The sequence below is a fragment of the Salmo trutta genome, chromosome 29 (assembly GCF_901001165.1).
Source record: "Salmo trutta chromosome 29, fSalTru1.1, whole genome shotgun sequence".
NCBI classification, from domain to species: Eukaryota; Metazoa; Chordata; class Actinopteri; order Salmoniformes; family Salmonidae; genus Salmo; species Salmo trutta.
Window position 1 is genome coordinate 20,632,247 of NC_042985.1, and position 26,649 is coordinate 20,658,895.

The 26,649-nt window shown below is 45.5% G+C and overlaps 1 protein-coding gene across 1 annotated transcript in view; it reads right to left on the reverse strand.

Moving 5' to 3' along the window:
- Window positions 1-26,649, reverse strand: part of LOC115167576 (pleckstrin homology domain-containing family A member 7) — a 197,052-nt gene that overhangs the window by 3,347 nt on the left and 167,056 nt on the right. The window lies entirely within an intron of this gene.

Genomic DNA, 26,649 nt, shown 5'->3' on the forward strand with positions numbered 1-26,649 from the left:
CGATTCAAGACCAAGACCGGAGAAAATTGAGCCTGAGTCAAGACCATGATCTGGGAGGGGGGTGACAAGAAAAATGCCGGGAGGGTGGCGACCAGAAAAAATGTGATTCCAATTCAAGACCATAGTTGTAATTGTGTCAAATCGCAACCATAATTGTCCAGTATTTCTGTGTTGATATTTCAGAACAACATATGGATGGTGTAGACATTCAGAATGGTGACAATATGCTGCTGAGGAAAACAGAGAGACACTCCACTAAGGATCACTTACCCAAACAGGTCTAGGATACAAAGACAAAATATACAGTATTACATCTTCCCCAAGTCTCCCCTTACTAATAGTGAGAGCGCAACTTTCAAACAATGTCTCCCACTCCTCCCTACCAGCAAATCAAGGACATTCTGACAAGCGTGACAAAGTTTGAGGATATTTTTAAGTAAAGGACAGTAATGTTACGAGTAATGAAGGAAGCCCAGGTTTCAATTGGCGATAAGATTTTAATGTGTAATGAAAGGAGTGTATATATTTGGCCTGGCAAAGTGGTTTTATGGACTGACTGAATGGGAGCTGATTGGTCTCGGCCAGAAATTGCAAGTCCTCATTGTCCGAGACAAAGTCAAGACCGAATAAAAACATTTCCGACACAGGGACAAGACTGAGAGACCCAACATGTGGTCTCCAGACTGGTCTCAAATACTACAACACAGGGACAAGACTGAGAGACCCAACATGTGGTCTCCAGACTGGTCTCAAATACCACAACACAGGGACAAGACTGAGACACCCAACATGTGGTCTCCAGACTGGTCTCAAATACTACAACACAGGGACAAGACTGAGAGACCCAACATGTGGTCTCCAGACTGGTCTCAAATACCACAACACAGGGACAAGACTGAGACACCCAGCATGTGGTCTCGAGACTGGTCTCAAATACTACAACACAGGGACAAGACTGAGAGACCCGACATGTGGTCTCGAGACTGGTCTCAAATACCACAACACAGGGACAAGACTGAGAGACCCAACATGTGGTCTCGAGACTGGTCTCAAATACTACAACACAGGGACAAGACTGAGACACCCAGCATGTGGTCTCAAGACTGGTCTCAAATACTACAACACAGGGACAAGACTGAGACACCCAGCATGTGGTCTCGAGACTGGTCTCAAATACTACAACACAGGGACAAGACTGAGACACCCAGCATGTGGTCTCGAGACTGGTCTCAAATACTACAACACAGGGACAAGACTGAGACACCCAACATGTGGTCTCGAGACTGGTCTCAAATACCACAACACAGGGACAAGACTGAGACACCCAACATGTGGTCTCGAGACTGGTCTCAAATACTACAACACAGGGACAAGACTGAGACACCCAGCATGTGGTCTCGAGACTGGTCTCAAATACTACAACACAGGGACAAGACTGAGACACCCAACATGTGGTCTCGAGACTGGTCTCAAATACTACAACACAGGGACAAGACTGAGACACCCAACATGTGGTCTCGAGACTGGTCTCAAATACTACAACACAGGGACAATACTGAGACACCCAACATGTGGTCTCGAGACTGGTCTCAAATACCACAACACAGGGACAAGACTGAGACACCCAGCATGTGGTCTCGAGACTGGTCTCAAATACTACAACACAGGGACAATACTGAGACACCCAACATGTGGTCTCGAGACTGGTCTCAAATACTACAACACAGGGACACTCCCACCATGCCCAATAACACACAAGACACCAAACCAACTTGAACACTAAACACACCGTACAGTAAAACAATAAAATACACTGCTCAAAAAAATAAAGGGAACACTAAAATAACACATCCTAGATCTGAATGAATGAAATAATCTTATTAAATACTTTTTTCTTCACATAGTTGAATGTGCTGACAACAAAATCACACAAAAATAATCAATGGTATTCCAATTTATCAACCCATGGAGGTCTGGATTTGGAGTCACACTCAAAATTAAAGTGGAAAACCACACTACAGGCTGATCCAACTTTGATGTAATGTCCTTAAAACAAGTCAAAATGTGGCTCAGTAGTGTGTGTGGCCTCCACGTGCCTGTATGACCTCCCTATAACGCCTGGGCATGCTCATGATGAGGTGGCGGATGGTCTCCTGAGGGATCTCCTCCCAGACCTGGACTAAAGCATCCGCCAACTCCTGGACAGTCTGTGGTGCAACGTGGCGTTGGTGGATGGAGCGAGACATGATGTCCCAGATGTGCTCAATTGGATTCAGGTCTGGGGAACGGGCGGGCCAGTCCATAGCATCAATGCCTTCCTCTTGCAGGAACTGCTGACACACTCCAGCCACATGAGGTCTAGCATTGTCTTGCATTAGGAGGAACCCAGGGCCAACCGCACCAGCATATGGTCTCACAAGGGGTCTGAGGATCTCATCTCGGTACCTAATGGCAGTCAGGCTACCTCTGGCGAGCACATGGAGGGCTGTGCGGCCCCCGAAAGAAATGCCACCCCACACCATGAGTGACCCACCGCCAAACTGGTCATGCTGGAGGATGTTGCAGGCAGCAGAACGTTCTCCACGGCGTCTCCAGACTCTGTCACGTCTGTCACATGTGCTCAGTGTGAACCTGCTTTCATCTGTGAAGAGCACAGGGCACCAGTGGCGAATTTGCCAATCTTGGTGTTCTCTGGCAAATGCCAAATGTCCTGCACGGTGTTGGGCTGTAAGCACAACCCCCACCTGTGGACGTCGGGCCCTCATACCACCCTCATGGAGTCTGTTTCTGACCGTTTGAGCAGACACATGCACATTTGTGGCCTGCTGGAGGTCATTTTGCAGGGCTCTGGCAATGCTCCTCCTGCTCCTCCTTGCACAAAGGCGGAGGTAGCGGTCCTGCTGCTGGGTTGTTGCCCTCCTATGGCCTCCTCCACGTTTCCTGATGTACTGGCCTGTCTCCTGGTAGCGCCTCCATGCTCTGGACACTACGCTGACAGACACAGCAAACCTTCTTGCCACAGCTCGCATTGATGTGCCATCCTGGATGAGCTGCACTACCTGAGCCACTTGTGTGGGTTGTAGACTCCGTCTCATGCTACCACTAGAGTGAAAGCACCGCCAGCATTCAAAAGTGACCAAAACATCAGCCAGGAAGCATAGGAACTGAGAAGTGGTCTGTGGTCACCACCTGCAGAACCACTCCTTTATTGGGGGTGTCTTGCTAATTGCCTATAATTTCCACCTGTTGTCTATTCCATTTGCACAACAGCATGTGAAATTTATTGTCAATCAGTGTTGCTTCCTAAGTGGACAGTTTGATTTCACAGAACTTGACTTGGAGTTACATTGTGTTGTTTAAGTGTTCCCTTTATTTTTTTTGAGCAGTGTATAAGATGTCACTTCAATCAATTATCATGTAGCTGCATGTCAATAAAATGCCAATGTTTATTTCTGAATTATACATAATCCCATTGAAAGAAGTTTCTTTCAATTCAGGGATTTGAAAAGTGCACCCACACACCTTCCTTTTATACCAAAGAGTTGAGAGAAACATTGATTTGGTCTCTACTGACAAGATGCCTCGTGTGATGTATTCTGATATTTCTCTACGCTGGAAAGATTGTTAGAATTGTTGACTCTGCTCTTCTGTGCATATTCAGCTCCATCACATCCTGACACTTGAGTGTAAGTCTGTGTGACAGAGAGAGAGAGAAGAGAAAGAAAGAGAAGAGCGAGAGACAGATAGAGAACGAGAGAGGAGGAGAGAGAGAGACGCAACTCGTCTAAAGGGCTGCTACTGATGATGCTACTGGAAGAGTGAACCTGCCTGCTGCAAGGTAAAGATGAAAAGTGATCTGGGTGTCTTTTATGAGGGTTTAGAACCGTGTTCAAAGAGCGGGAGGATGCCGCTGAGAGCCTGAGCACAGTCTTACTGGGTCATTGATCAGCCTCACAAAATAGCCTCATCAAGAGAATCCTCCCCGTCTGAAAGATTAGACACGGATCGCAATTATCTCTGTCTTTACTCATAAGGCCTCACTTATAAGAAATAATATTGAGTTATTAGGAGATGAACGGCCTGATAGCCCGGCTTTGCACCTCATCCCTCCCCTCCTCCATCATCCGCAGAGCACTCTTGAAAGCGAGCTACCCTCTCTTTATCCCGTCTTCAGCTATCCAGAGGATGTCAATGTGATGCAAGGTAGATTTGACTGATATTGTCAGACACATACTTGAAAGATAATCATTTCTGAAAGTGTTTGGCCCTGCCATGACGAACATCCACACAAGAGTGTCATCAGTCTCTTAGAATCTGTCCAAGAACCAAAAAGGGGAGGACTAGGTACTCAATCATAAGTATAGTTATTAAAAATGACACATGATTGGCAGAAGTTCTACCACCAAGTTCAGGTTTGAATAGTGAAGACTAAAACGTATTGTGGAAGTTTGTAGTGAGAAGATGACCAGTTATTCAGAACATTCATGTATGTCCATCAACGCCTTTTCTACAAAATATAATTTGACGTTTGGAAATGTTGGAAACCTTTTATGTATACATATTCAAAGAAGAGTCACTGAGAGCATCAAACAGTCATTTTCTTTTATCCCATGTAGTCATGAGTTTCTCCCAGCCTCTGAGACACATTAGTGTTATGATTTCTGCAGACCTGGTGCAGTGTGTGTTGGTATTACTGCAGAGTGTGTCCAGTTGTGTGTGTTGGTATTACTACAGAGTGTGTCCAGTTGTGTGTGTTGGTATTACTGCAGAGTGTGTCCAGTTGTGTGTGTTGGTATTACTACAGAGTGTGTCCAGTTGTGTGTGTTGGTATTACTGCAGAATGTGTCCAGTTGTGTGTGTTGGTATTACTGCAGAGTGTGTCCAGTTGTGTGTGTTGGTATTACTAAAGAGTGTGTCCAGTTGTGTGTGTTGGTATTACTACAGAGTGTGTCCAGTTGTGTGTGTTGGTATTACTGCAGAGTGTGTCCAGTTGTGTGTGTTGGTATTACTACAGAGTGTGTCCAGTTGTGTGTGTTGGTATTACTGCAGAGTGTGTCCAGTTGTGTGTGTTGGTATTACTGCAGAGTGTGTCCAGTTGTGTGTGTTGGTATTACTGCAGAGTGTGTCCAGTTGTGTGTGTTGGTATTACTACAGAGTGTGTCCAGTTGTGTGTGTGTCACGTCCTGACCAGCAGGTGGAGTAGGTGTTAAGTGTTGGTCAGGGCGTGGCAGAAGAAGTTGGGTTTTCTTTGTTCTGTCTAGGTTGGGTGTTTCTATGTAGAGGTAATTGGGGTGGACTTCCAATTGAAGGCAGCTGTGTGGTGTTGCCTTTGATTGGAAGTCCTATATTAGTTGGGTGTGTTTGTCTGTGTGTTTGTGGGGAATTGTTGTGAGCACTGCTTTGTTTGGTTTAGCCTGCCACACGTCACATCGTGAGTACCGTTCATTGTTTTGTTTATTGTTTTTTCAGTGGATGCTCTATTCTTTTTTTTGAACATTAAAATATGAGTATCCACACTTCCGCTGCGCCTTGGTCCTTCTCTCTCCCGCACGACTTATTCTGTGACAGAATTCCCCACCTACACAGGACCAAGCAGCGGAAGAAGGCTGGCAAGGACTGGGAGACCGAGAGGCACCCCCAATAATTTTTTTAGGGGGGGGCACAAGGGCTGTGTGACGGGGCAGGAGCTGCCCGCCAGTCAACAGTCGCCAGAGCTGCCCGCCAGTCAACAGTCGTCGGAGCTGCCCGCCAGTCAACAGTCGTCGGAGCTGCCCGCCAGTCAACAGTCGTCGGAGCTGCCCGCCAGTCAACCATCACCGGAGCTGCCCGCCAGTCAACAGTCGTCGGAGCTGCCCGCCAGTCAACAGTCGCCGGAGCTGCCCGCCAGTCAACAGTCGCCGGAGCTGCCAGACTGCGCTGAACTGCCGGAGTGGCCAGACTGCGCTGAACTGCCGGAGAGGCCAGACTGCGCTGAACTGCCGGAGAGGCCAGACTGCGCTGAACTGCCGGAGAGGCCAGACTGCGCTGAACTGCCGGAGTGGCCGGACTGCGCTGAACTGCCGGAGTGGCCGGACTGCGCTGAACTGCCGGAGTGGCCGGACTGCCCTGAACTGCCGGAGTGGCCGGACTGCCCTGAACTGCCGGAGTGGCAAGACTGCCCTGAACTGCCGGAGTGGCTGGACTGCCCTGAACTGCCGGAGTGGCCGGACTGCCCTGAACTGCCGGAGTGGCCAGACTGCCGGAGTGGCTGGACTGCCCTGAACGTCCCGAGCTGCCGGACTGCCCGGACTGTCCCGAGCTGCCGGACTGTCCCGAGCTGCCGGACTGCCAGGACTGTCCCGAGCTGCCGGACTGCCCGGACTGTCCCGAGCTGCCGGACTGTCCCGAGCTGCCGGACTGCCCGGACTGTCCCGAGCTGCCGGACTGCCCGGACTGTCCCGAGCTGCCGGACTGCCCGGTCTGTCCCGAGCTGCCGGACTGTCCCGAGCTGCCCGGACTGTCCCGAGCTGCCGGACTGCCCGGACTGTCACGAGCTGCCGGACTGCCCGGACTGTCACGAGCTGCCGGACTGCCCGGACTGTCCTGAGCTGCCGGACTGCCCGGACTGTCCCGAGTTGCCGGACTGCCCGGACTGCCCCGAGCCGCCGGACTGCCCAGACTGCCTGGAACGGCCAGAACCTGAGCCGCCTCCAACATAGGTGGGTTGGGGAGGGGGGGTGTAGCACAGTGCCGTCGTTGACGGCAGCCACCCTCCCTTCCCTCCCTGTCGTTAGGGGGAAATTTTCGGGTTGTTTTGGGTGTTTTGTGTTTTTTCTTTTGAAGGTGCATTCGGGGTCTGCACCTTTAGGGGGGGGTAATGTCACGTCCTGACCAGCAGGTGGAGTAGGTGTTAAGTGTTGGTCAGGGCGTGGCAGAAGAAGTTGGGTTTTCTTTGTTCTGTCGAGGTTGGGTGTTTCTATGTAGAGGTAATTGGGGTGGACTTCCAATTGAAGGCAGCTGTGTGGTGTTGCCTTTGATTGGAAGTCCTATATTAGTTGGGTGTGTTTGTGTGTTTGTGGGGAATTGTTGTGAGCAATGCTTTGTTTGGTTTAGCCTGCCACACCTCACATCGTGAGTACCGTTCATTGTTTTGTTTATTGTTTTTTCAGTGGATGCTCTATTCTTTTTTTTGAACATTAAAATATGAGTATCCACACTTCCGCTGCGCCTTGGTCCTTCTCTCTCCCGCACGACTTATTCTGTGACAGTGTGTTGGTATTACTACAGAGTGTGTCCAGTTGTGTGTGTTGGTATTAATGCAGAGTGTGTCCAGTTGTGTGTGTTGGTATTACTGCAGAGTGTGTCCAGTTGTGTGTGTGTGTTGGTATTACTGCAGAGAGTGTGTCCAGTTGTGTGTGTTGGTATTACTACAGAGTGTGTCCAGTTGTGTGTTGGTATTACTGCAGAGAGTGTGTCCAGTTCTGTGTGTTGGTATTACTGCAGAGTGTGTCCAGTTGTGTGTGTTGGTATTACTACAGAGTGTGTCCAGTTGTGTGTGTTGGTATTACTACAGAGTGTGTCCAGTTGTGTGTGTTGGTATTACTGCAGAGTGTGTCCAGTTGTGTGTGTTGGTATTACTACACAGAGTGTCCAGTTGTGTGTGTTGCTATTACTACAGAGTGTGTCCAGTTGTGTGTGTTGCTATTACTACAGAGTGTGTCCAGTTGTGTGTGTTGCTATTACTACAGAGAGTGTCCAGTTGTGTGTGTTGGTATTACTACAGAGTGTGTCCAGTTGTGTGTGTTGGTATTACTACAGAGTGTGTCCAGTTGTGTGTGTTGACATTACTGCAGAGAGTGTGTCCAGTTCTGTGTGTTTGTATTACTACAGAGAGTGTGTCCAGTTCTGTGTGTTGGTATTACTGCAGAGAGTGTGTCCAGTTGTGTGTGTTGGTATTACTGCAGAGAGTATGTCCAGTTGTGTGTGTGTTGGTATTACTGCAGAGAGTGTGTCCAGTTGTGTGTGTTGGTATTACTACAGAGTGTGTCCAGTTGTGTGTTGGTATTACTGCAGAGAGTGTGTCCAGTTGTGTGTGTTGGTATTACTGCAGAGTGTGTCCAGTTGTGTGTGTTGGTATTACTACAGAGTGTGTCCAGTTGTGCGTGTTGGTATTACTACAGAGTGTGTCCAGTTGTGTGTGTTGGTATTATTACCGAGTGTGTCCAGTTGTGTGTGTTGGTATTACTACAGAGTGTGTGTCCAGTTGTGTGTGTTGGTATTACTACAGAGTGTGTCCAGTTGTGTGTGTTGGTATTACTACAGAGTGTGTCCAGTTGTGTGTGTTGGTATTACTGCAGAGTGTGTCCAGTTGTGTGTGTTGGTATTATTACCGAGTGTGTCCAGTTGTGTGTGTTGGTATTACTGCAGAGTGTGTCCAGTTGTGTGTGTTGGTATTACTACAGAGTGTGTCCAGTTGTGTGTGTTGGTATTACTGCAGAGTGTGTCCAGTTGTGTGTGTTGGTATTACTACAGAGTGTGTCCAGTTGTGTGTGTTGGTATTACTGCAGAGAGTGTGTCCAGTTGTGTGTGTTGGTATTACTACAGAGTGTGTCCAGTTGTGTGTTGGTATTACTGCAGAGAGTGTGTCCTGTTCTGTGTGTTGGTATTACTGTAGAGTGTGTCCAGTTGTGTGTGTTGGTATTACTACAGAGTGTGTCCAGTTGTGTGTGTTGGTATTACTGCAGAGTGTGTCCAATTGTGTGTGTTGGTATTACTACAGAGTGTGTCCAGTTGTATGTGTTGGTATTACTACAGAGTGTGTCCAGTTGTGTGTGTTGGTATTACTGCAGAGAGTGTGTCCAGTTGTGTGTGTTGGTATTACTGCAGAGAGTGTGTCCAGTTGTGTGTGTTGGTATTACTGCAGAGAGTGTGTCCAGTTGCGTGTGTTGGTATTACTGCATAGAGTGTGTCCAGTTGTGTGTGTTGGTATTACTACAGAGTGTGTCCAGTTGTGTGTGTTGGTATTACTGCAGAGAGTGTGTCCAGTTGTGTGTGTTGGTATTACTACAGAGTGTGTCCAGTTGTGTGTGTGTTGGTATTACTACAGAGTGTGCCCAGTTGTGTGTGTTGGTATTACTACAGAGTGTATCCAGTTGTGTGTGTTGGTATTACTACAGAGTGTGTCCAGTTGTGTGTGTGTGTTGGTATTACTACAGAGTGTGTCCAGTTGTGTGTGTTGGTATTACTGCAGAGTGTGTCCAGTTGTGTGTGTTGGTATTACTACAGAGTGTGTCCAGTTGTGTGTGTTGGTATTACTGCAGAGTGTGTCCAGTTGTGTGTGTTGGTATTACTGCAGAGTGTGTCCAGTTGTGTGTGTTGGTATTACTGCAGAGTGTGTCCAGTTGTGTGTGTTGGTATTACTACAGAGAGTGTGTCCAGTTGTGTGTGTTGGTATTACTGCAGAGTGTGTCCAATTGTGTGTGTTGGTATTACTACAGAGTGTGTCCAATTGTGTGTGTTGGTATTACTACAGAGTGTGTCCAATTGTGTGTTGGTATTACTGCAGAGTGTGTCCAGTTGTGTATGTTGGTATTACTACAGAGTGTGTCCAGATGTGTGTGTTGGTATTACTACAGAGTGTGTCCAATTGTGTGTGTTGGTATTACTACAGAGTGTGTCCAGTTGTGTGTTGGTATTACTGCAGAGAGTGTGTCCAGTTGTGTGTGTTGGTATTACTGCAGAGAGTGTGTCCAGTTGTGTGTGTTGGTATTACTACAGAGTGTGTCCAGTTGTGTGTGTTGGTATTACTGCAGAGTGTGTCCAGTTGTGTGTGTTGGTATTACTGCAGAGAGTGTCCAGTTGTGTGTGTTGGTATTACTACAGAGTGTGTCCAGTTGTGTGTGTTGGTATTACTACAGAGTGTGTCCAGTTGTGTGTGTTGGTATTACTGCAGAGTGTGTCCAGTTGTGTGTGTTGGTATTACTACACAGAGTGTCCAGTTGTGTGTGTTGCTATTACTACAGAGTGTGTCCAGTTGTGTGTGTTGCTATTACTACAGAGTGTGTCCAGTTGTGTGTGTTGCTATTACTACAGAGAGTGTCCAGTTGTGTGTGTTGGTATTACTGCAGAGTGTGTCCAGTTGTGTGTGTGTTGGTATTACTGCTGAGTGTGTCCAGTTGTGTGTGTTGGTATTACTACAGAGTGTGTCCAGTTGTGTGTGTTGGTATTACTACAGAGTGTGTCCAGTTGTGTGTGTTGGTATTACTACAGAGTGTGTCCAATTGTGTGTTGGTATTACTGCAGAGTGTGTCCAGTTGTGTATGTTGGTATTACTACAGAGTGTGTCCAGATGTGTGTGTTGGTATTACTACAGAGTGTGTCCAATTGTGTGTGTTGGTATTACTACAGAGTGTGTCCAGTTGTGTGTTGGTATTACTGCAGAGAGTGTGTCCAGTTGTGTGTGTTGGTATTACTGCAGAGAGTGTGTCCAGTTGTGTGTGTTGGTATTACTACAGAGTGTGTCCAGTTGTGTGTGTTGGTATTACTGCAGAGTGTGTCCAGTTGTGTGTGTTGGTATTACTGCAGAGAGTGTCCAGTTGTGTGTGTTGGTATTACTACAGAGTGTGTCCAGTTGTGTGTGTTGGTATTACTGCAGAGTGTGTCCAGTTGTGTGTGTTGGTATTACTGCAGAGTGTGTCCAGTTGTGTGTGTTGGTATTACTACACAGAGTGTCCAGTTGTGTGTGTTGCTATTACTACAGAGTGTGTCCAGTTGTGTGTGTTGCTATTACTACAGAGAGTGTCCAGTTGTGTGTGTTGGTATTACTGCAGAGTGTGTCCAGTTGTGTGTGTTGGTATTACTGCAGAGTGTGTCCAGTTGTGTGTGTGTTGGTATTACTGCTGAGTGTGTCCAGTTGTGTGTGTTGGTATTACTGCAGAGAGTGTGTCCAGTTGTGTGTGTTGGTATTACTGCAGAGAGTGTGTCCAGTTGCGTGTGTTGGTATTACTGCAGAGAGTGTGTCCAGTTGTGTGTGTTGGTATTACTACAGAGTGTGTCCAGTTGTGTGTGTTGGTATTACTGCAGAGAGTGTGTCCAGTTGTGTGTGTTGGTATTACTACAGAGTGTGCCCAGTTGTGTGTGTTGGTATTACTACAGAGTGTATCCAGTTGTGTGTGTTGGTATTACTACAGAGTGTGTCCAGTTGTGTGTGTGTGTTGGTATTACTACAGAGTGTGTCCAGTTGTGTGTGTTGGTATTACTGCAGAGTGTGTCCAGTTGTGTGTGTTGGTATTACTACAGAGTGTGTCCAGTTGTGTGTGTTGGTATTACTGCAGAGTGTGTCCAGTTGTGTGTGTTGGTATTACTGCAGAGTGTGTCCAGTTGTGTGTGTTGGTATTACTACAGAGAGTGTGTCCAGTTGTGTGTGTTGGTATTACTGCAGAGTGTGTCCAATTGTGTGTGTTGGTATTACTACAGAGTGTGTCCAATTGTGTGTGTTGGTATTACTACAGAGTGTGTCCAATTGTGTGTTGGTATTACTGCAGAGTGTGTCCAGTTGTGTGTGTTGGTATTACTACAGAGTGTGTCCAGTTGTGTGTGTTGGTATTACTGCAGAGTGTGTCCAGTTGTGTGTGTTGGTATTACTACAGAGTGTGTCCAGATGTGTGTGTTGGTATTACTACAGAGTGTGTCCAATTGTGTGTGTTGGTATTACTACAGAGTGTGTCCAGTTGTGTGTTGGTATTACTGCAGAGAGTGTGTCCAGTTGTGTGTGTTGGTATTACTGCAGAGAGTGTGTCCAGTTGTGTGTGTTGGTATTACTACAGAGTGTGTCCAGTTGTGTGTGTTGGTATTACTGCAGAGTGTGTCCAGTTGTGTGTGTTGGTATTACTGCAGAGAGTGTCCAGTTGTGTGTGTTGGTATTACTACAGAGTGTGTCCAGTTGTGTGTGTTGGTATTACTGCAGAGTGTGTCCAGTTGTGTGTGTTGGTATTACTGCAGAGAGTGTCCAGTTGTGTGTGTTGGTATTACTACAGAGTGTGTCCAGTTGTGTGTGTTGGTATTACTGCAGAGTGTGTCCAGTTGTGTGTGTTGGTATTACTGCAGAGTGTGTCCAGTTGTGTGTGTTGGTATTACTACACAGAGTGTCCAGTTGTGTGTGTTGCTATTACTACAGAGTGTGTCCAGTTGTGTGTGTTGCTATTACTACAGAGAGTGTCCAGTTGTGTGTGTTGGTATTACTGCAGAGTGTGTCCAGTTGTGTGTGTTGGTATTACTGCAGAGTGTGTCCAGTTGTGTGTGTGTTGGTATTACTGCTGAGTGTGTCCAGTTGTGTGTGTTGGTATTACTGCAGAGAGTGTGTCCAGTTGTGTGTGTTGGTATTACTGCAGAGAGTGTGTCCAGTTGCGTGTGTTGGTATTACTGCAGAGAGTGTGTCCAGTTGTGTGTGTTGGTATTACTACAGAGTGTGTCCAGTTGTGTGTGTTGGTATTACTGCAGAGAGTGTGTCCAGTTGTGTGTGTTGGTATTACTACAGAGTGTGCCCAGTTGTGTGTGTTGGTATTACTACAGAGTGTATCCAGTTGTGTGTGTTGGTATTACTACAGAGTGTGTCCAGTTGTGTGTGTGTGTTGGTATTACTACAGAGTGTGTCCAGTTGTGTGTGTTGGTATTACTGCAGAGTGTGTCCAGTTGTGTGTGTTGGTATTACTACAGAGTGTGTCCAGTTGTGTGTGTTGGTATTACTGCAGAGTGTGTCCAGTTGTGTGTGTTGGTATTACTGCAGAGTGTGTCCAGTTGTGTGTGTTGGTATTACTACAGAGAGTGTGTCCAGTTGTGTGTGTTGGTATTACTGCAGAGTGTGTCCAATTGTGTGTGTTGGTATTACTACAGAGTGTGTCCAATTGTGTGTGTTGGTATTACTACAGAGTGTGTCCAATTGTGTGTTGGTATTACTGCAGAGTGTGTCCAGTTGTGTGTGTTGGTATTACTACAGAGTGTGTCCAGTTGTGTGTGTTGGTATTACTGCAGAGTGTGTCCAGTTGTGTATGTTGGTATTACTACAGAGTGTGTCCAGATGTGTGTGTTGGTATTACTACAGAGTGTGTCCAATTGTGTGTGTTGGTATTACTACAGAGTGTGTCCAGTTGTGTGTTGGTATTACTGCAGAGAGTGTGTCCAGTTGTGTGTGTTGGTATTACTGCAGAGAGTGTGTCCAGTTGTGTGTGTTGGTATTACTACAGAGTGTGTCCAGTTGTGTGTGTTGGTATTACTGCAGAGTGTGTCCAGTTGTGTGTGTTGGTATTACTGCAGAGTGTGTCCAGTTGTGTGTGTTGGTATTACTACAGAGAGTGTGTCCAGTTGTGTGTGTTGGTATTACTGCAGAGTGTGTCCAATTGTGTGTGTTGGTATTACTACAGAGTGTGTCCAATTGTGTGTGTTGGTATTACTACAGAGTGTGTCCAATTGTGTGTTGGTATTACTGCAGAGTGTGTCCAGTTGTGTGTGTTGGTATTACTACAGAGTGTGTCCAGTTGTGTGTGTTGGTATTACTGCAGAGTGTGTCCAGTTGTGTATGTTGGTATTACTACAGAGTGTGTCCAGATGTGTGTGTTGGTATTACTACAGAGTGTGTCCAATTGTGTGTGTTGGTATTACTACAGAGTGTGTCCAGTTGTGTGTTGGTATTACTGCAGAGAGTGTGTCCAGTTGTGTGTGTTGGTATTACTGCAGAGAGTGTGTCCAGTTGTGTGTGTTGGTATTACTACAGAGTGTGTCCAGTTGTGTGTGTTGGTATTACTGCAGAGTGTGTCCAGTTGTGTGTGTTGGTATTACTGCAGAGTGTGTCCAGTTGTGTGTGTTGGTATTACTACAGAGTGTGTCCAGTTGTGTGTGTTGGTATTACTGCAGAGTGTGTCCAGTTGTGTGTGTTGGTATTACTGCAGAGAGTGTCCAGTTGTGTGTGTTGGTATTACTACAGAGTGTGTCCAGTTGTGTGTGTTGGTATTACTGCAGAGTGTGTCCAGTTGTGTGTGTTGGTATTACTGCAGAGTGTGTCCAGTTGTGTGTGTTGGTATTACTACACAGAGTGTCCAGTTGTGTGTGTTGCTATTACTACAGAGTGTGTCCAGTTGTGTGTGTTGCTATTACTACAGAGAGTGTCCAGTTGTGTGTGTTGGTATTACTGCAGAGTGTGTCCAGTTGTGTGTGTTGGTATTACTGCAGAGTGTGTCCAGTTGTGTGTGTGTTGGTATTACTGCTGAGTGTGTCCAGTTGTGTGTGTTGGTATTACTGCAGAGAGTGTGTCCAGTTGTGTGTGTTGGTATTACTGCAGAGAGTGTGTCCAGTTGCGTGTGTTGGTATTACTGCAGAGAGTGTGTCCAGTTGTGTGTGTTGGTATTACTACAGAGTGTGTCCAGTTGTGTGTGTTGGTATTACTGCAGAGAGTGTGTCCAGTTGTGTGTGTTGGTATTACTACAGAGTGTGCCCAGTTGTGTGTGTTGGTATTACTACAGAGTGTATCCAGTTGTGTGTGTTGGTATTACTACAGAGTGTGTCCAGTTGTGTGTGTGTGTTGGTATTACTACAGAGTGTGTCCAGTTGTGTGTGTTGGTATTACTGCAGAGTGTGTCCAGTTGTGTGTGTTGGTATTACTACAGAGTGTGTCCAGTTGTGTGTGTTGGTATTACTGCAGAGTGTGTCCAGTTGTGTGTGTTGGTATTACTGCAGAGTGTGTCCAGTTGTGTGTGTTGGTATTACTACAGAGAGTGTGTCCAGTTGTGTGTGTTGGTATTACTGCAGAGTGTGTCCAATTGTGTGTGTTGGTATTACTACAGAGTGTGTCCAATTGTGTGTGTTGGTATTACTACAGAGTGTGTCCAATTGTGTGTTGGTATTACTGCAGAGTGTGTCCAGTTGTGTGTGTTGGTATTACTACAGAGTGTGTCCAGTTGTGTGTGTTGGTATTACTGCAGAGTGTGTCCAGTTGTGTATGTTGGTATTACTACAGAGTGTGTCCAGATGTGTGTGTTGGTATTACTACAGAGTGTGTCCAATTGTGTGTGTTGGTATTACTACAGAGTGTGTCCAGTTGTGTGTTGGTATTACTGCAGAGAGTGTGTCCAGTTGTGTGTGTTGGTATTACTGCAGAGAGTGTGTCCAGTTGTGTGTGTTGGTATTACTACAGAGTGTGTCCAGTTGTGTGTGTTGGTATTACTGCAGAGTGTGTCCAGTTGTGTGTGTTGGTATTACTGCAGAGAGTGTCCAGTTGTGTGTGTTGGTATTACTACAGAGTGTGTCCAGTTGTGTGTGTTGGTATTACTACAGAGTGTGTCCAGTTGTGTGTGTTGGTATTACTGCAGAGTGTGTCCAGTTGTGTGTGTTGGTATTACTACACAGAGTGTCCAGTTGTGTGTGTTGCTATTACTACAGAGTGTGTCCAGTTGTGTGTGTTGCTATTACTACAGAGAGTGTCCAGTTGTGTGTGTTGGTATTACTGCAGAGTGTGTCCAGTTGTGTGTGTTGGTATTACTGCTGAGTGTGTCCAGTTGTGTGTGTTGGTATTACTACAGAGTGTGTCCAGTTGTGTGTGTTGGTATTACTACAGAGTGTGTCCAGTTGTGTGTGTTGGTATTACTACAGAGTGTGTCCAGTTGTGTGTGTTGGTATTACTGCAGAGTGTGTCCAGTTGTGTGTGTTGGTATTACTACAGAGAGTGTGTCCAGTTGTGTGTGTTGGTATTACTGCAGTGTGTCCAGATGTGTGTGTTGGTATTACTACAGAGAGTGTGTCCAGTTGCGTGTGTTGGTATTACTACAGAGTGTGTCCAGTTGTGTGTGTTGGTATTACTACAGAGTGTGTCCAGTTGTGTGTGTGTGTTGGTATTACTACAGAGTGTGTCCAGTTGCGTGTGTTGGTATTACTACAGAGAGTGTGTCCAGTTGCGTGTGTTGGTATTACTACAGAGTGTGTGTCCAGTTGCGTGTGTTGGTATTACTACAGAGTGTGTCCAGTTGCGTGTGTTGGTATTACTACAGAGTGTGTCCAGTTGTGTGTGTTGGTATTACTGCAGAGTATGTCCAGTTGTGTGTGTTGGTATTACTGCAGAGTGTGTCCAGTTGTGTGTGTTGGTATTACTACAGAGAGTGTGTCCAGTTGTGTGTGTTGGTATTACTGCAGTGTGTCCAGATGTGTGTGTTGGTATTACTACAGAGTGTGTCCAATTGTGTGTGTTGGTATTACTACAGAGTGTGTCCAGTTGTGTGTTGGTATTACTGCAGAGAGTGTGTCCAGTTGTGTGTGTTGGTATTACTGCAGAGTGTGTGTCCAGTTGTGTGTGTTGGTATTACTGCAGAGTGTGTCCAGTTGTGTGTGTTGGTATTACTGCAGAGTGTGTCCAGTTGTGTGTGTTGGTATTACTACAGAGTGTGTCCAGTTGTGTGTGTTGGTATTACTACAGAGTGTGTCCAGTTGTGTGTGTTGGTATTACTACAGAGTGTGTCCAGTTGTGTGTGTTGGTATTACTACAGAGTGTGTCCAGTTGTGTGTGTTGGTATTACTACAGAGAGTGTGTCCAGTTGTGTGTGTTGGTATTACTACAGAGTGTGTCCAGTTGTGTGTGTTGGTATTACTACAGAGTGTGTCCAGTTGTGTGTGTTGGTATTACTGCAGAGTGTGTCCAGTTGTGTGTGTTGGTATTACTACACAGAGTGTCCAGTTGTGTGTGTTGCTATTACTACAGAGTGTGTCCAGTTGTGTGTGTTGCTATTACTACAGAGTGTGTCCAGTTGTGTGTGTTGGTATTACTGCAGAGTGTGTCCAGTTGTGTGTGTGTTGGTATTACTGCTGAGTGTGTCCAGTTGTGTGTGTTGGTATTACTACAGAGTGTGTCCAGTTGTGTGTGTTGGTATTACTACAGAGTGTGTCCAGTTGTGTGTGTTGGTATTACTACAGAGTGTGTCCAGTTGTGTGTGTTGGTATTACTGCAGAGTGTGTCCAGTTGTGTGTGTTGGTATTACTACAGAGTGTGTCCAGTTGTGTGTGTTGGTATTACTGCAGTGTGTCCAGATGTGTGTGTTGGTATTACTACAGAGTGTGTCCAATTGTGTGTGTTGGTATTACTACAGAGTGTGTCCAGTTGTGTGTTGGTATTGCTGCAGAGAGTGTGTCCAGTTGTGTGTGTTGGTATTACTGCAGAGAGTGTGTCCAGTTGTGTGTGTTGGTATTACTACAGTGTGTCCAGTTGTGTGTGTGTTGGTTTTACTGCTGAGTGTGTCCAGTTGTGTGTGTTGGTATTACTACAGAGTGTGTCCAGTTGTGTGTGTTGGTATTACTACAGAGTGTGTCCAGTTGTGTGTGTTGGTATTACTGTGGAGTGTGTCCAGTTGTGTGTGTTGGTATTACTACAGAGAGTGTGTCCAGTTGTGTGTGTTGGTATTACTGCAGTGTGTCCAGATGTGTGTGTTGGTATTACTACAGAGAGTGTGTCCAGTTGAGTGTGTTGGTATTACTACAGAGTGTGTCCAGTTGTGTGTGTTGGTATTACTACAGAGTGTGTCCAGTTGTGTGTGTGTGTTGGTATTACTACAGAGTGTGTCCAGTTGCGTGTGTTGGTATTACTACAGAGAGTGTGTCCAGTTGCGTGTGTTGGTATTACTACAGAGTGTGTGTCCAGTTGCGTGTGTTGGTATTACTACAGAGTGTGTCCAGTTGCGTGTGTTGGTATTACTACAGAGTGTGTCCAGTTGTGTGTGTTGGTATTACTGCAGAGTGTGTCCAGTTGTGTGTGTTGGTATTACTGCAGAGTGTGTCCAGTTGTGTGTGTTGGTATTACTACAGAGAGTGTGTCCAGTTGTGTGTGTTGGTATTACTGAAGTGTGTCCAATTGTGTGTGTTGGTATTACTACAGAGTGTGTCCAATTGTGTGTGTTGGTATTACTACAGAGTGTGTCCAGTTGTGTGTGTTGGTATTACTGCAGAGTGTGTCCAGTTGTGTGTGTTGGTATTACTACAGAGAGTGTGTCCAGTTGTGGGTGTTGGTATTACTGCAGTGTGTCCAGATGTGTGTGTTGGTATTACTACAGAGAGTGTGTCCAGTTGTGTGTGTTGGTATTACTGCAGAGTGTGTCCAGTTGTGTGTGTTGGTATTACTACAGAGTGTGTCCAGTTGTGTGTGTTGGTATTACTACAGAGTGTGTCCAGTTGTGTGTGTTGGTATTACTACAGAGTGTGTCCAGTTGTGTGTGTTGGTATTACTACAGAGTGTGTCCAGTTGTGTGTGTTGGTATTACTACAGAGAGTGTGTCCAGTTGTGTGTGTTGGTATTACTACAGAGTGTGTCCAGTTGTGTGTGTTGGTATTACTACAGAGTGTGTCCAGTTGTGTGTGTTGGTATTACTGCAGAGTGTGTCCAGTTGTGTGTGTCTGTATTACTACACAGAGTGTCCAGTTGTGTGTGTTGCTATTACTACAGAGTGTGTCCAGTTGTGTGTGTTGCTATTACTACAGAGTGTGTCCAGTTGTGTGTGTTGGTATTACTGCAGAGTGTGTCCAGTTGTGTGTGTGTTGGTATTACTGCTGAGTGTGTCCAGTTGTGTGTGTTGGTATTACTACAGAGTGTGTCCAGTTGTGTGTGTTGGTATTACTACAGAGTGTGTCCAGTTGTGTGTGTTGGTATTACTACAGAGTGTGTCCAGTTGTGTGTGTTGGTATTACTGCAGAGTGTGTCCAGTTGTGTGTGTTGGTATTACTACAGAGAGTGTGTCCAGTTGTGTGTGTTGGTATTACTGCAGTGTGTCCAGATGTGTGTGTTGGTATTACTACAGAGTGTGTCCAATTGTGTGTGTTGGTATTACTACAGAGTGTGTCCAGTTGTGTGTTGGTATTGCTGCAGAGAGTGTGTCCAGTTGTGTGTGTTGGTATTACTACAGAGTGTGTCCAGTTGTGTGTGTTGGTATTACTGCAGAGTGTGTCCAGTTGTGTGTGTGTTGGTATTACTGCTGAGTGTGTCCAGTTGTGTGTGTTGGTATTACTACAGAGTGTGTCCAGTTGTGTGTGTTGGTATTACTACAGAGTGTGTCCAGTTGTGTGTGTTGGTATTACTACAGAGTGTGTCCAGTTGTGTGTGTTGGTATTACTGCAGAGTGTGTCCAGTTGTGTGTGTTGGTATTACTACAGAGTGTGTCCAGTTGTGTGTGTTGGTATTACTGCAGTGTGTCCAGATGTGTGTGTTGGTATTACTACAGAGTGTGTCCAATTGTGTGTGTTGGTATTACTACAGAGTGTGTCCAGTTGTGTGTTGGTATTGCTGCAGAGAGTGTGTCCAGTTGTGTGTGTTGGTATTACTGCAGAGAGTGTGTCCAGTTGTGTGTGTTGGTATTACTACAGTGTGTCCAGTTGTGTGTGTGTGTTGGTTTTACTGCTGAGTGTGTCCAGTTGTGTGTGTTGGTATTACTACAGAGTGTGTCCAGTTGTGTGTGTTGGTATTACTACAGAGTGTGTCCAGTTGTGTGTGTTGGTATTACTGTGGAGTGTGTCCAGTTGTGTGTGTTGGTATTACTACAGAGAGTGTGTCCAGTTGTGTGTGTTGGTATTACTGCAGTGTGTCCAGATGTGTGTGTTGGTATTACTACAGAGAGTGTGTCCAGTTGAGTGTGTTGGTATTACTACAGAGTGTGTCCAGTTGTGTGTGTTGGTATTACTACAGAGTGTGTCCAGTTGTGTGTGTGTGTTGGTATTACTACAGAGTGTGTCCAGTTGCGTGTGTTGGTATTACTACAGAGAGTGTGTCCAGTTGCGTGTGTTGGTATTACTACAGAGTGTGTGTCCAGTTGCGTGTGTTGGTATTACTACAGAGTGTGTCCAGTTGCGTGTGTTGGTATTACTACAGAGTGTGTCCAGTTGTGTGTGTTGGTATTACTGCAGAGTGTGTCCAGTTGTGTGTGTTGGTATTACTGCAGAGTGTGTCCAGTTGTGTGTGTTGGTATTACTACAGAGAGTGTGTCCAGTTGTGTGTGTTGGTATTACTGAAGTGTGTCCAATTGTGTGTGTTGGTATTACTACAGAGTGTGTCCAATTGTGTGTGTTGGTATTACTACAGAGTGTGTCCAGTTGTGTGTGTTGGTATTACTGCAGAGTGTGTCCAGTTGTGTGTGTTGGTATTACTACAGAGAGTGTGTCCAGTTGTGGGTGTTGGTATTACTGCAGTGTGTCCAGATGTGTGTGTTGGTATTACTACAGAGAGTGTGTCCAGTTGTGTGTGTTGGTATTACTGCAGAGTGTGTCCAGTTGTGTGTGTTGGTATTACTACAGAGTGTGTCCAGTTGTGTGTGTTGGTATTACTACAGAGTGTGTCCAGTTGTGTGTGTTGGTATTACTACAGAGTGTGTCCAGTTGTGTGTGTTGGTATTACTACAGAGTGTGTCCAGTTGTGTGTGTTGGTATTACTACAGAGAGTGTGTCCAGTTGTGTGTGTTGGTATTACTACAGAGTGTGTCCAGTTGTGTGTGTTGGTATTACTACAGAGTGTGTCCAGTTGTGTGTGTTGGTATTACTGCAGAGTGTGTCCAGTTGTGTGTGTTGGTATTACTACACAGAGTGTCCAGTTGTGTGTGTTGCTATTACTACAGAGTGTGTCCAGTTGTGTGTGTTGCTATTACTACAGAGTGTGTCCAGTTGTGTGTGTTGGTATTACTGCAGAGTGTGTCCAGTTGTGTGTGTGTTGGTATTACTGCTGAGTGTGTCCAGTTGTGTGTGTTGGTATTACTACAGAGTGTGTCCAGTTGTGTGTGTTGGTATTACTACAGAGTGTGTCCAGTTGTGTGTGTTGGTATTACTACAGAGTGTGTCCAGTTGTGTGTGTTGGTATTACTGCAGAGTGTGTCCAGTTGTGTGTGTTGGTATTACTACAGAGAGTGTGTCCAGTTGTGTGTGTTGGTATTACTGCAGTGTGTCCAGATGTGTGTGTTGGTATTACTACAGAGTGTGTCCAATTGTGTGTGTTGGTATTACTACAGAGTGTGTCCAGTTGTGTGTTGGTATTGCTGCAGAGAGTGTGTCCAGTTGTGTGTGTTGGTATTACTACAGAGTGTGTCCAGTTGTGTGTGTGTGTTGGTATTACTACAGAGTGTGTCCAGTTGCGTGTGTTGGTATTACTACAGAGAGTGTGTCCAGTTGCGTGTGTTGGTATTACTACAGAGTGTGTGTCCAGTTGCGTGTGTTGGTATTACTACAGAGTGTGTCCAGTTGCGTGTGTTGGTATTACTACAGAGTGTGTCCAGTTGTGTGTGTTGGTATTACTGCAGAGTGTGTCCAGTTGTGTGTGTTGGTATTACTGCAGAGTGTGTCCAGTTGTGTGTGTTGGTATTACTACAGAGAGTGTGTCCAGTTGTGTGTGTTGGTATTACTGAAGTGTGTCCAATTGTGTGTGTTGGTATTACTACAGAGTGTGTCCAATTGTGTGTGTTGGTATTACTACAGAGTGTGTCCAGTTGTGTGTGTTGGTATTACTGCAGAGTGTGTCCAGTTGTGTGTGTTGGTATTACTACAGAGAGTGTGTCCAGTTGTGTGTGTTGGTATTACTGCAGTGTGTCCAGATGTGTGTGTTGGTATTACTACAGAGAGTGTGTCCAGTTGTGTGTGTTGGTATTACTGCAGAGTGTGTCCAGTTGTGTGTGTTGGTATTACTACAGAGTGTGTCCAGTTGTGTGTGTTGGTATTACTACAGAGTGTGTCCAGTTGTGTGTGTTGGTATTACTACAGAGTGTGTCCAGTTGTGTGTGTTGGTATTACTACAGAGTGTGTCCAGTTGTGTGTGTTGGTATTACTACAGAGAGTGTGTCCAGTTGTGTGTGTTGGTATTACTACAGAGTGTGTCCAGTTGTGTGTGTTGGTATTACTACAGAGTGTGTCCAGTTGTGTGTGTTGGTATTACTGCAGAGTGTGTCCAGTTGTGTGTGTTGGTATTACTACACAGTGTCCAGTTGTGTGTGTTGCTATTACTACAGAGTGTGTCCAGTTGTGTGTGTTGCTATTACTACAGAGTGTGTCCAGTTGTGTGTGTTGGTATTACTGCAGAGTGTGTCCAGTTGTGTGTGTGTTGGTATTACTGCTGAGTGTGTCCAGTTGTGTGTGTTGGTATTACTACAGAGTGTGTCCAGTTGTGTGTGTTGGTATTACTACAGAGTGTGTCCAGTTGTGTGTGTTGGTATTACTACAGAGTGTGTCCAGTTGTGTGTGTTGGTATTACTGCAGAGTGTGTCCAGTTGTGTGTGTTGGTATTACTACAGAGAGTGTGTCCAGTTGTGTGTGTTGGTATTACTGCAGTGTGTCCAGATGTGTGTGTTGGTATTACTACAGAGTGTGTCCAATTGTGTGTGTTGGTATTACTACAGAGTGTGTCCAGTTGTGTGTTGGTATTGCTGCAGAGAGTGTGTCCAGTTGTGTGTGTTGGTATTACTGCAGAGAGTGTGTCCAGTTGTGTGTGTTGGTATTACTGCAGAGTGTGTCCAGTTGTGTGTGTTGGTATTACTACAGAGTGTGTCCAGTTGTGTGTGTTGGTATTACTACAGAGTGTGTCCAGTTGTGTGTGTTGGTATTACTACAGAGTGTGTCCAGTTGTGTGTGTTGGTATTACTACAGAGAGTGTGTCCAGTTGTGTGTGTTGGTATTACTACAGAGTGTGTCCAGTTGTGTGTGTTGGTATTACTACAGAGTGTGTCCAGTTGTGTGTGTTGGTATTACTACAGAGTGTGTCCAGTTGTGTGTGTTGGTATTACTGCAGAGTGTGTCCAGTTGTGTGTGTTGGTATTACTACACAGAGTGTCCAGTTGTGTGTGTTGCTATTACTACAGAGTGTGTCCAGTTGTGTGTGTTGCTATTACTACAGAGTGTGTCCAGTTGTGTGTGTTGGTATTACTGCAGAGTGTGTCCAGTTGTGTGTGTGTTGGTATAACTGCTGAGTGTGTCCAGTTGTGTGTGTTGGTATTACTACAGAGTGTGTCCAGTTGTGTGTGTTGGTATTACTACAGAGTGTGTCCAGTTCTGTGTGTTGGTATTACTACAGAGTGTGTCCAGTTGTGTGTGTTGGTATTACTGCAGAGTGTGTCCAGTTGTGTGTGTTGGTATTACTACAGAGAGTGTGTCCAGTTGTGTGTGTTGGTATTACTGCAGTGTGTCCAGATGTGTGTGTTGGTATTACTACAGAGTGTGTCCAATTGTGTGTGTTGGTATTACTACAGAGTGTGTCCAGTTGTGTGTTGGTATTGCTGCAGAGAGTGTGTCCAGTTGTGTGTGTTGGTATTACTGCAGAGAGTGTGTCCAGTTGTGTGTGTTGGTATTACTACAGTGTGTCCAGTTGTGTGTGTGTTGGTTTTACTGCTGAGTGTGTCCAGTTGTGTGTGTTGGTATTACTACAGAGTGTGTCCAGTTGTGTGTGTTGGTATTACTACAGAGTGTGTCCAGTTGTGTGTGTTGGTATTACTGCAGAGTGTGTCCAGTTGTGTGTGTTGGTATTACTACAGAGAGTGTGTCCAGTTGTGTGTGTTGGTATTACTGCAGTGTGTCCAGATGTGTGTGTTGGTATTACTACAGAGAGTGTGTCCAGTTGAGTGTGTTGGTATTACTACAGAGTGTGTCCAGTTGTGTGTGTTGGTATTACTACAGAGTGTGTCCAGTTGTGTGTGTGTGTTGGTATTACTACAGAGTGTGTCCAGTTGCGTGTGTTGGTATTACTACAGAGAGTGTGTCCAGTTGCGTGTGTTGGTATTACTACAGAGTGTGTGTCCAGTTGCGTGTGTTGGTATTACTACAGAGTGTGTGTCCAGTTGCGTGTGTTGGTATTACTACAGAGTGTGTCCAGTTGAGTGTGTTGGTATTACTACAGAGTGTGTCCAGTTGTGTGTGTGTGTTGGTATTACTACAGAGTGTGTCCAGTTGCGTGTGTTGGTATTACTACAGAGAGTGTGTCCAGTTGCGTGTGTTGGTATTACTACAGAGAGTGTGTCCAGTTGCGTGTGTTGGTATTACTACAGAGTGTGTGTCCAGTTGCGTGTGTTGGTATTACTACAGAGTGTGTCCAGTTGCGTGTGTTGGTATTACTACAGAGTGTGTCCAGTTGTGTGTGTTGGTATTACTGCAGAGTGTGTCCAGTTGTGTGTGTTGGTATTACTGCAGAGTGTGTCCAGTTGTGTGTGTTGGTATTACTACAGAGAGTGTGTCCAGTTGTGTGTGTTGGTATTACTACAGAGTGTGTCCAGTTGTGTGTGTTGGTATTACTACAGAGTGTGTCCAGTTGTGTGTGTTGGTATTACTACAGAGTGTGTCCAGTTGTGTGTGTTGGTATTACTACAGAGAGTGTGTCCAGTTGTGTGTGTTGGTATTACTACACAGAGTGTCCAGTTGTGTGTGTTGCTATTACTACAGAGTGTGTCCAGTTGTGTGTGTTGGTATTACTGCAGAATGTGTCCAGTTGTGTGTGTTGGTATTACTACACAGAGTGTCCAGTTGTGTGTGTTGCTATTACTACAGAGTGTGTCCAGTTGTGTGTGTTGCTATTACTACAGAGTGTGTCCAGTTGTGTGTATTGGTATTACTGCAGAGTGTGTCCAGTTGTGTGTGTGTTGGTATTACTGCTGAGTGTGTCCAGTTGTGTGTGTTGGTATTACTACAGAGTGTGTCCAGTTGTGTGTGTTGGTATTACTACAGAGTGTGTCCAGTTGTGTGTGTTGGTATTACTACAGAGTGTGTCCAGTTGTGTGTGTTGGTATTACTGCAGAGTGTGTCCAGTTGTGTGTGTTGGTATTACTACAGAGAGTGTGTCCAGTTGTGTGTGTTGGTATTACTGCAGTGCGTCCAGATGTGTGTGTTGGTATTACTACAGAGTGTGTCCAATTGTGTGTGTTGGTATTACTACAGAGTGTGTCCAGTTGTGTGTTGGCATTGCTGCAGAGAGTGTGTCCAGTTGTGTGTGTTGGTATTACTGCAGAGAGTGTGTCCAGTTGTGTGTGTTGGTATTACTACAGAGTGTGTCCAGTTGTGTGTGTGTTGGTTTTACTGCTGAGTGTGTCCAGTTGTGTGTGTTGGTATTACTACAGATTGTGTCCAGTTGTGTGTGTTGGTATTACTACAGAGTGTGTCCAGTTGTGTGTGTTGGTATTACTGCAGAGTGTGTCCAGTTGTGTGTGTTGGTATTACTACAGAGAGTGTGTCCAGTTGTGTGTGTTGGTATTACTGCAGTGTGTCCAGATGTGTGTGTTGGTATTACTACAGAGAGTGTGTCCAGTTGCGTGTGTTGGTATTACTACAGAGTGTGTCCAGTTGTGTGTGTTGGTATTACTACAGAGTGTGTCCAGTTGTGTGTGTGTGTTGGTATTACTACAGAGTGTGTCCAGTTGCGTGTGTTGTTATTACTACAGAGAGTGTGTCCAGTTGCGTGTGTTGGTATTACTACAGAGTGTGTGTCCAGTTGCGTGTGTTGGTATTACTACAGAGTGTGTCCAGTTGCGTGTGTTGGTATTACTACAGAGTGTGTCCAGTTGTGTGTGTTGGTATTACTGCAGAGTGTGTCCAGTTGTGTGTGTTGGTATTACTACAGAGAGTGTGTCCAGTTGTGTGTGTTGGTATTACTACAGAGTGTGTCCAGTTGTGTGTGTTGGTATTACTACAGAGTGTGTCCAGTTGTGTGTGTTGGTATTACTGCAGTGTGTCCAATTGTGTGTGTTGGTATTACTACAGAGTGTGTCCAATTGTGTGTGTTGGTATTACTACAGTGTGTCCAGTTGTGTGTTGGTATTACTGCAGAGAGTGTGTCCAGTTGTGTGTGTTGGTATTACTGCAGAGTGTGTGTCCAGTTGTGTGTGTTGGTATTACTGCAGAGTGTGTCCAGTTGTGTGTGTTGGTATTACTGCAGAGTGTGTCCAGTTGTGTGTGTTGGTATTACTGCAGAGTGTGTCCAGTTGTGTGTGTTGGTATTACTACAGAGTGTGTCCAGTTGTGTGTGTTGGTATTACTACAGAGTGTGTCCAGTTGTGTGTGTTGGTATTACTACAGAGTGTGTCCAGTTGTGTGTGTTGGTATTACTACAGAGTGTGTCCAGTTATGTGTGTTGGTATTACTACAGAGAGTGTGTCCAGTTGTGTGTGTTGGTATTACTACAGAGTGTGTCCAGTTGTGTGTGTTGGTATTACTACAGAGTGTGTCCAGTTGTGTGTGTTGGTATTACTACACAGAGTGTCCAGTTGTGTGTGTTGGTATTACTACACAGAGTGTCCAGTTGTGTGTGTTGCTATTACTACAGAGTGTGTCCAGTTGTGTGTGTTGCTATTACTACAGAGTGTGTCCAGTTGTGTGTGTTGGTATTACTGCAGAGTGTGTCCAGTTGTGTGTGTTGGTATTACTACACAGAGTGTCCAGTTGTGTGTGTTGCTATTACTACAGAGTGTGTCCAGTTGTGTGTGTTGGTATTACTACAGAGTGTGTCCAGTTGTGTGTGTTGGTATTACTACAGAGTGTGTCCAGTTGTGTGTGTTGGTATTACTGCAGAGAGTGTGTCCAGTTGTGTGTGTTGGTATTACTGCAGAGAGTGTGTCCAGTTGTGTGTGTTGGTATTACTGCAGAGAGTGTGTCCAGTTGCGTGTGTTGGTATTACTGCAGAGAGTGTGTCCAGTTGTGTGTGTT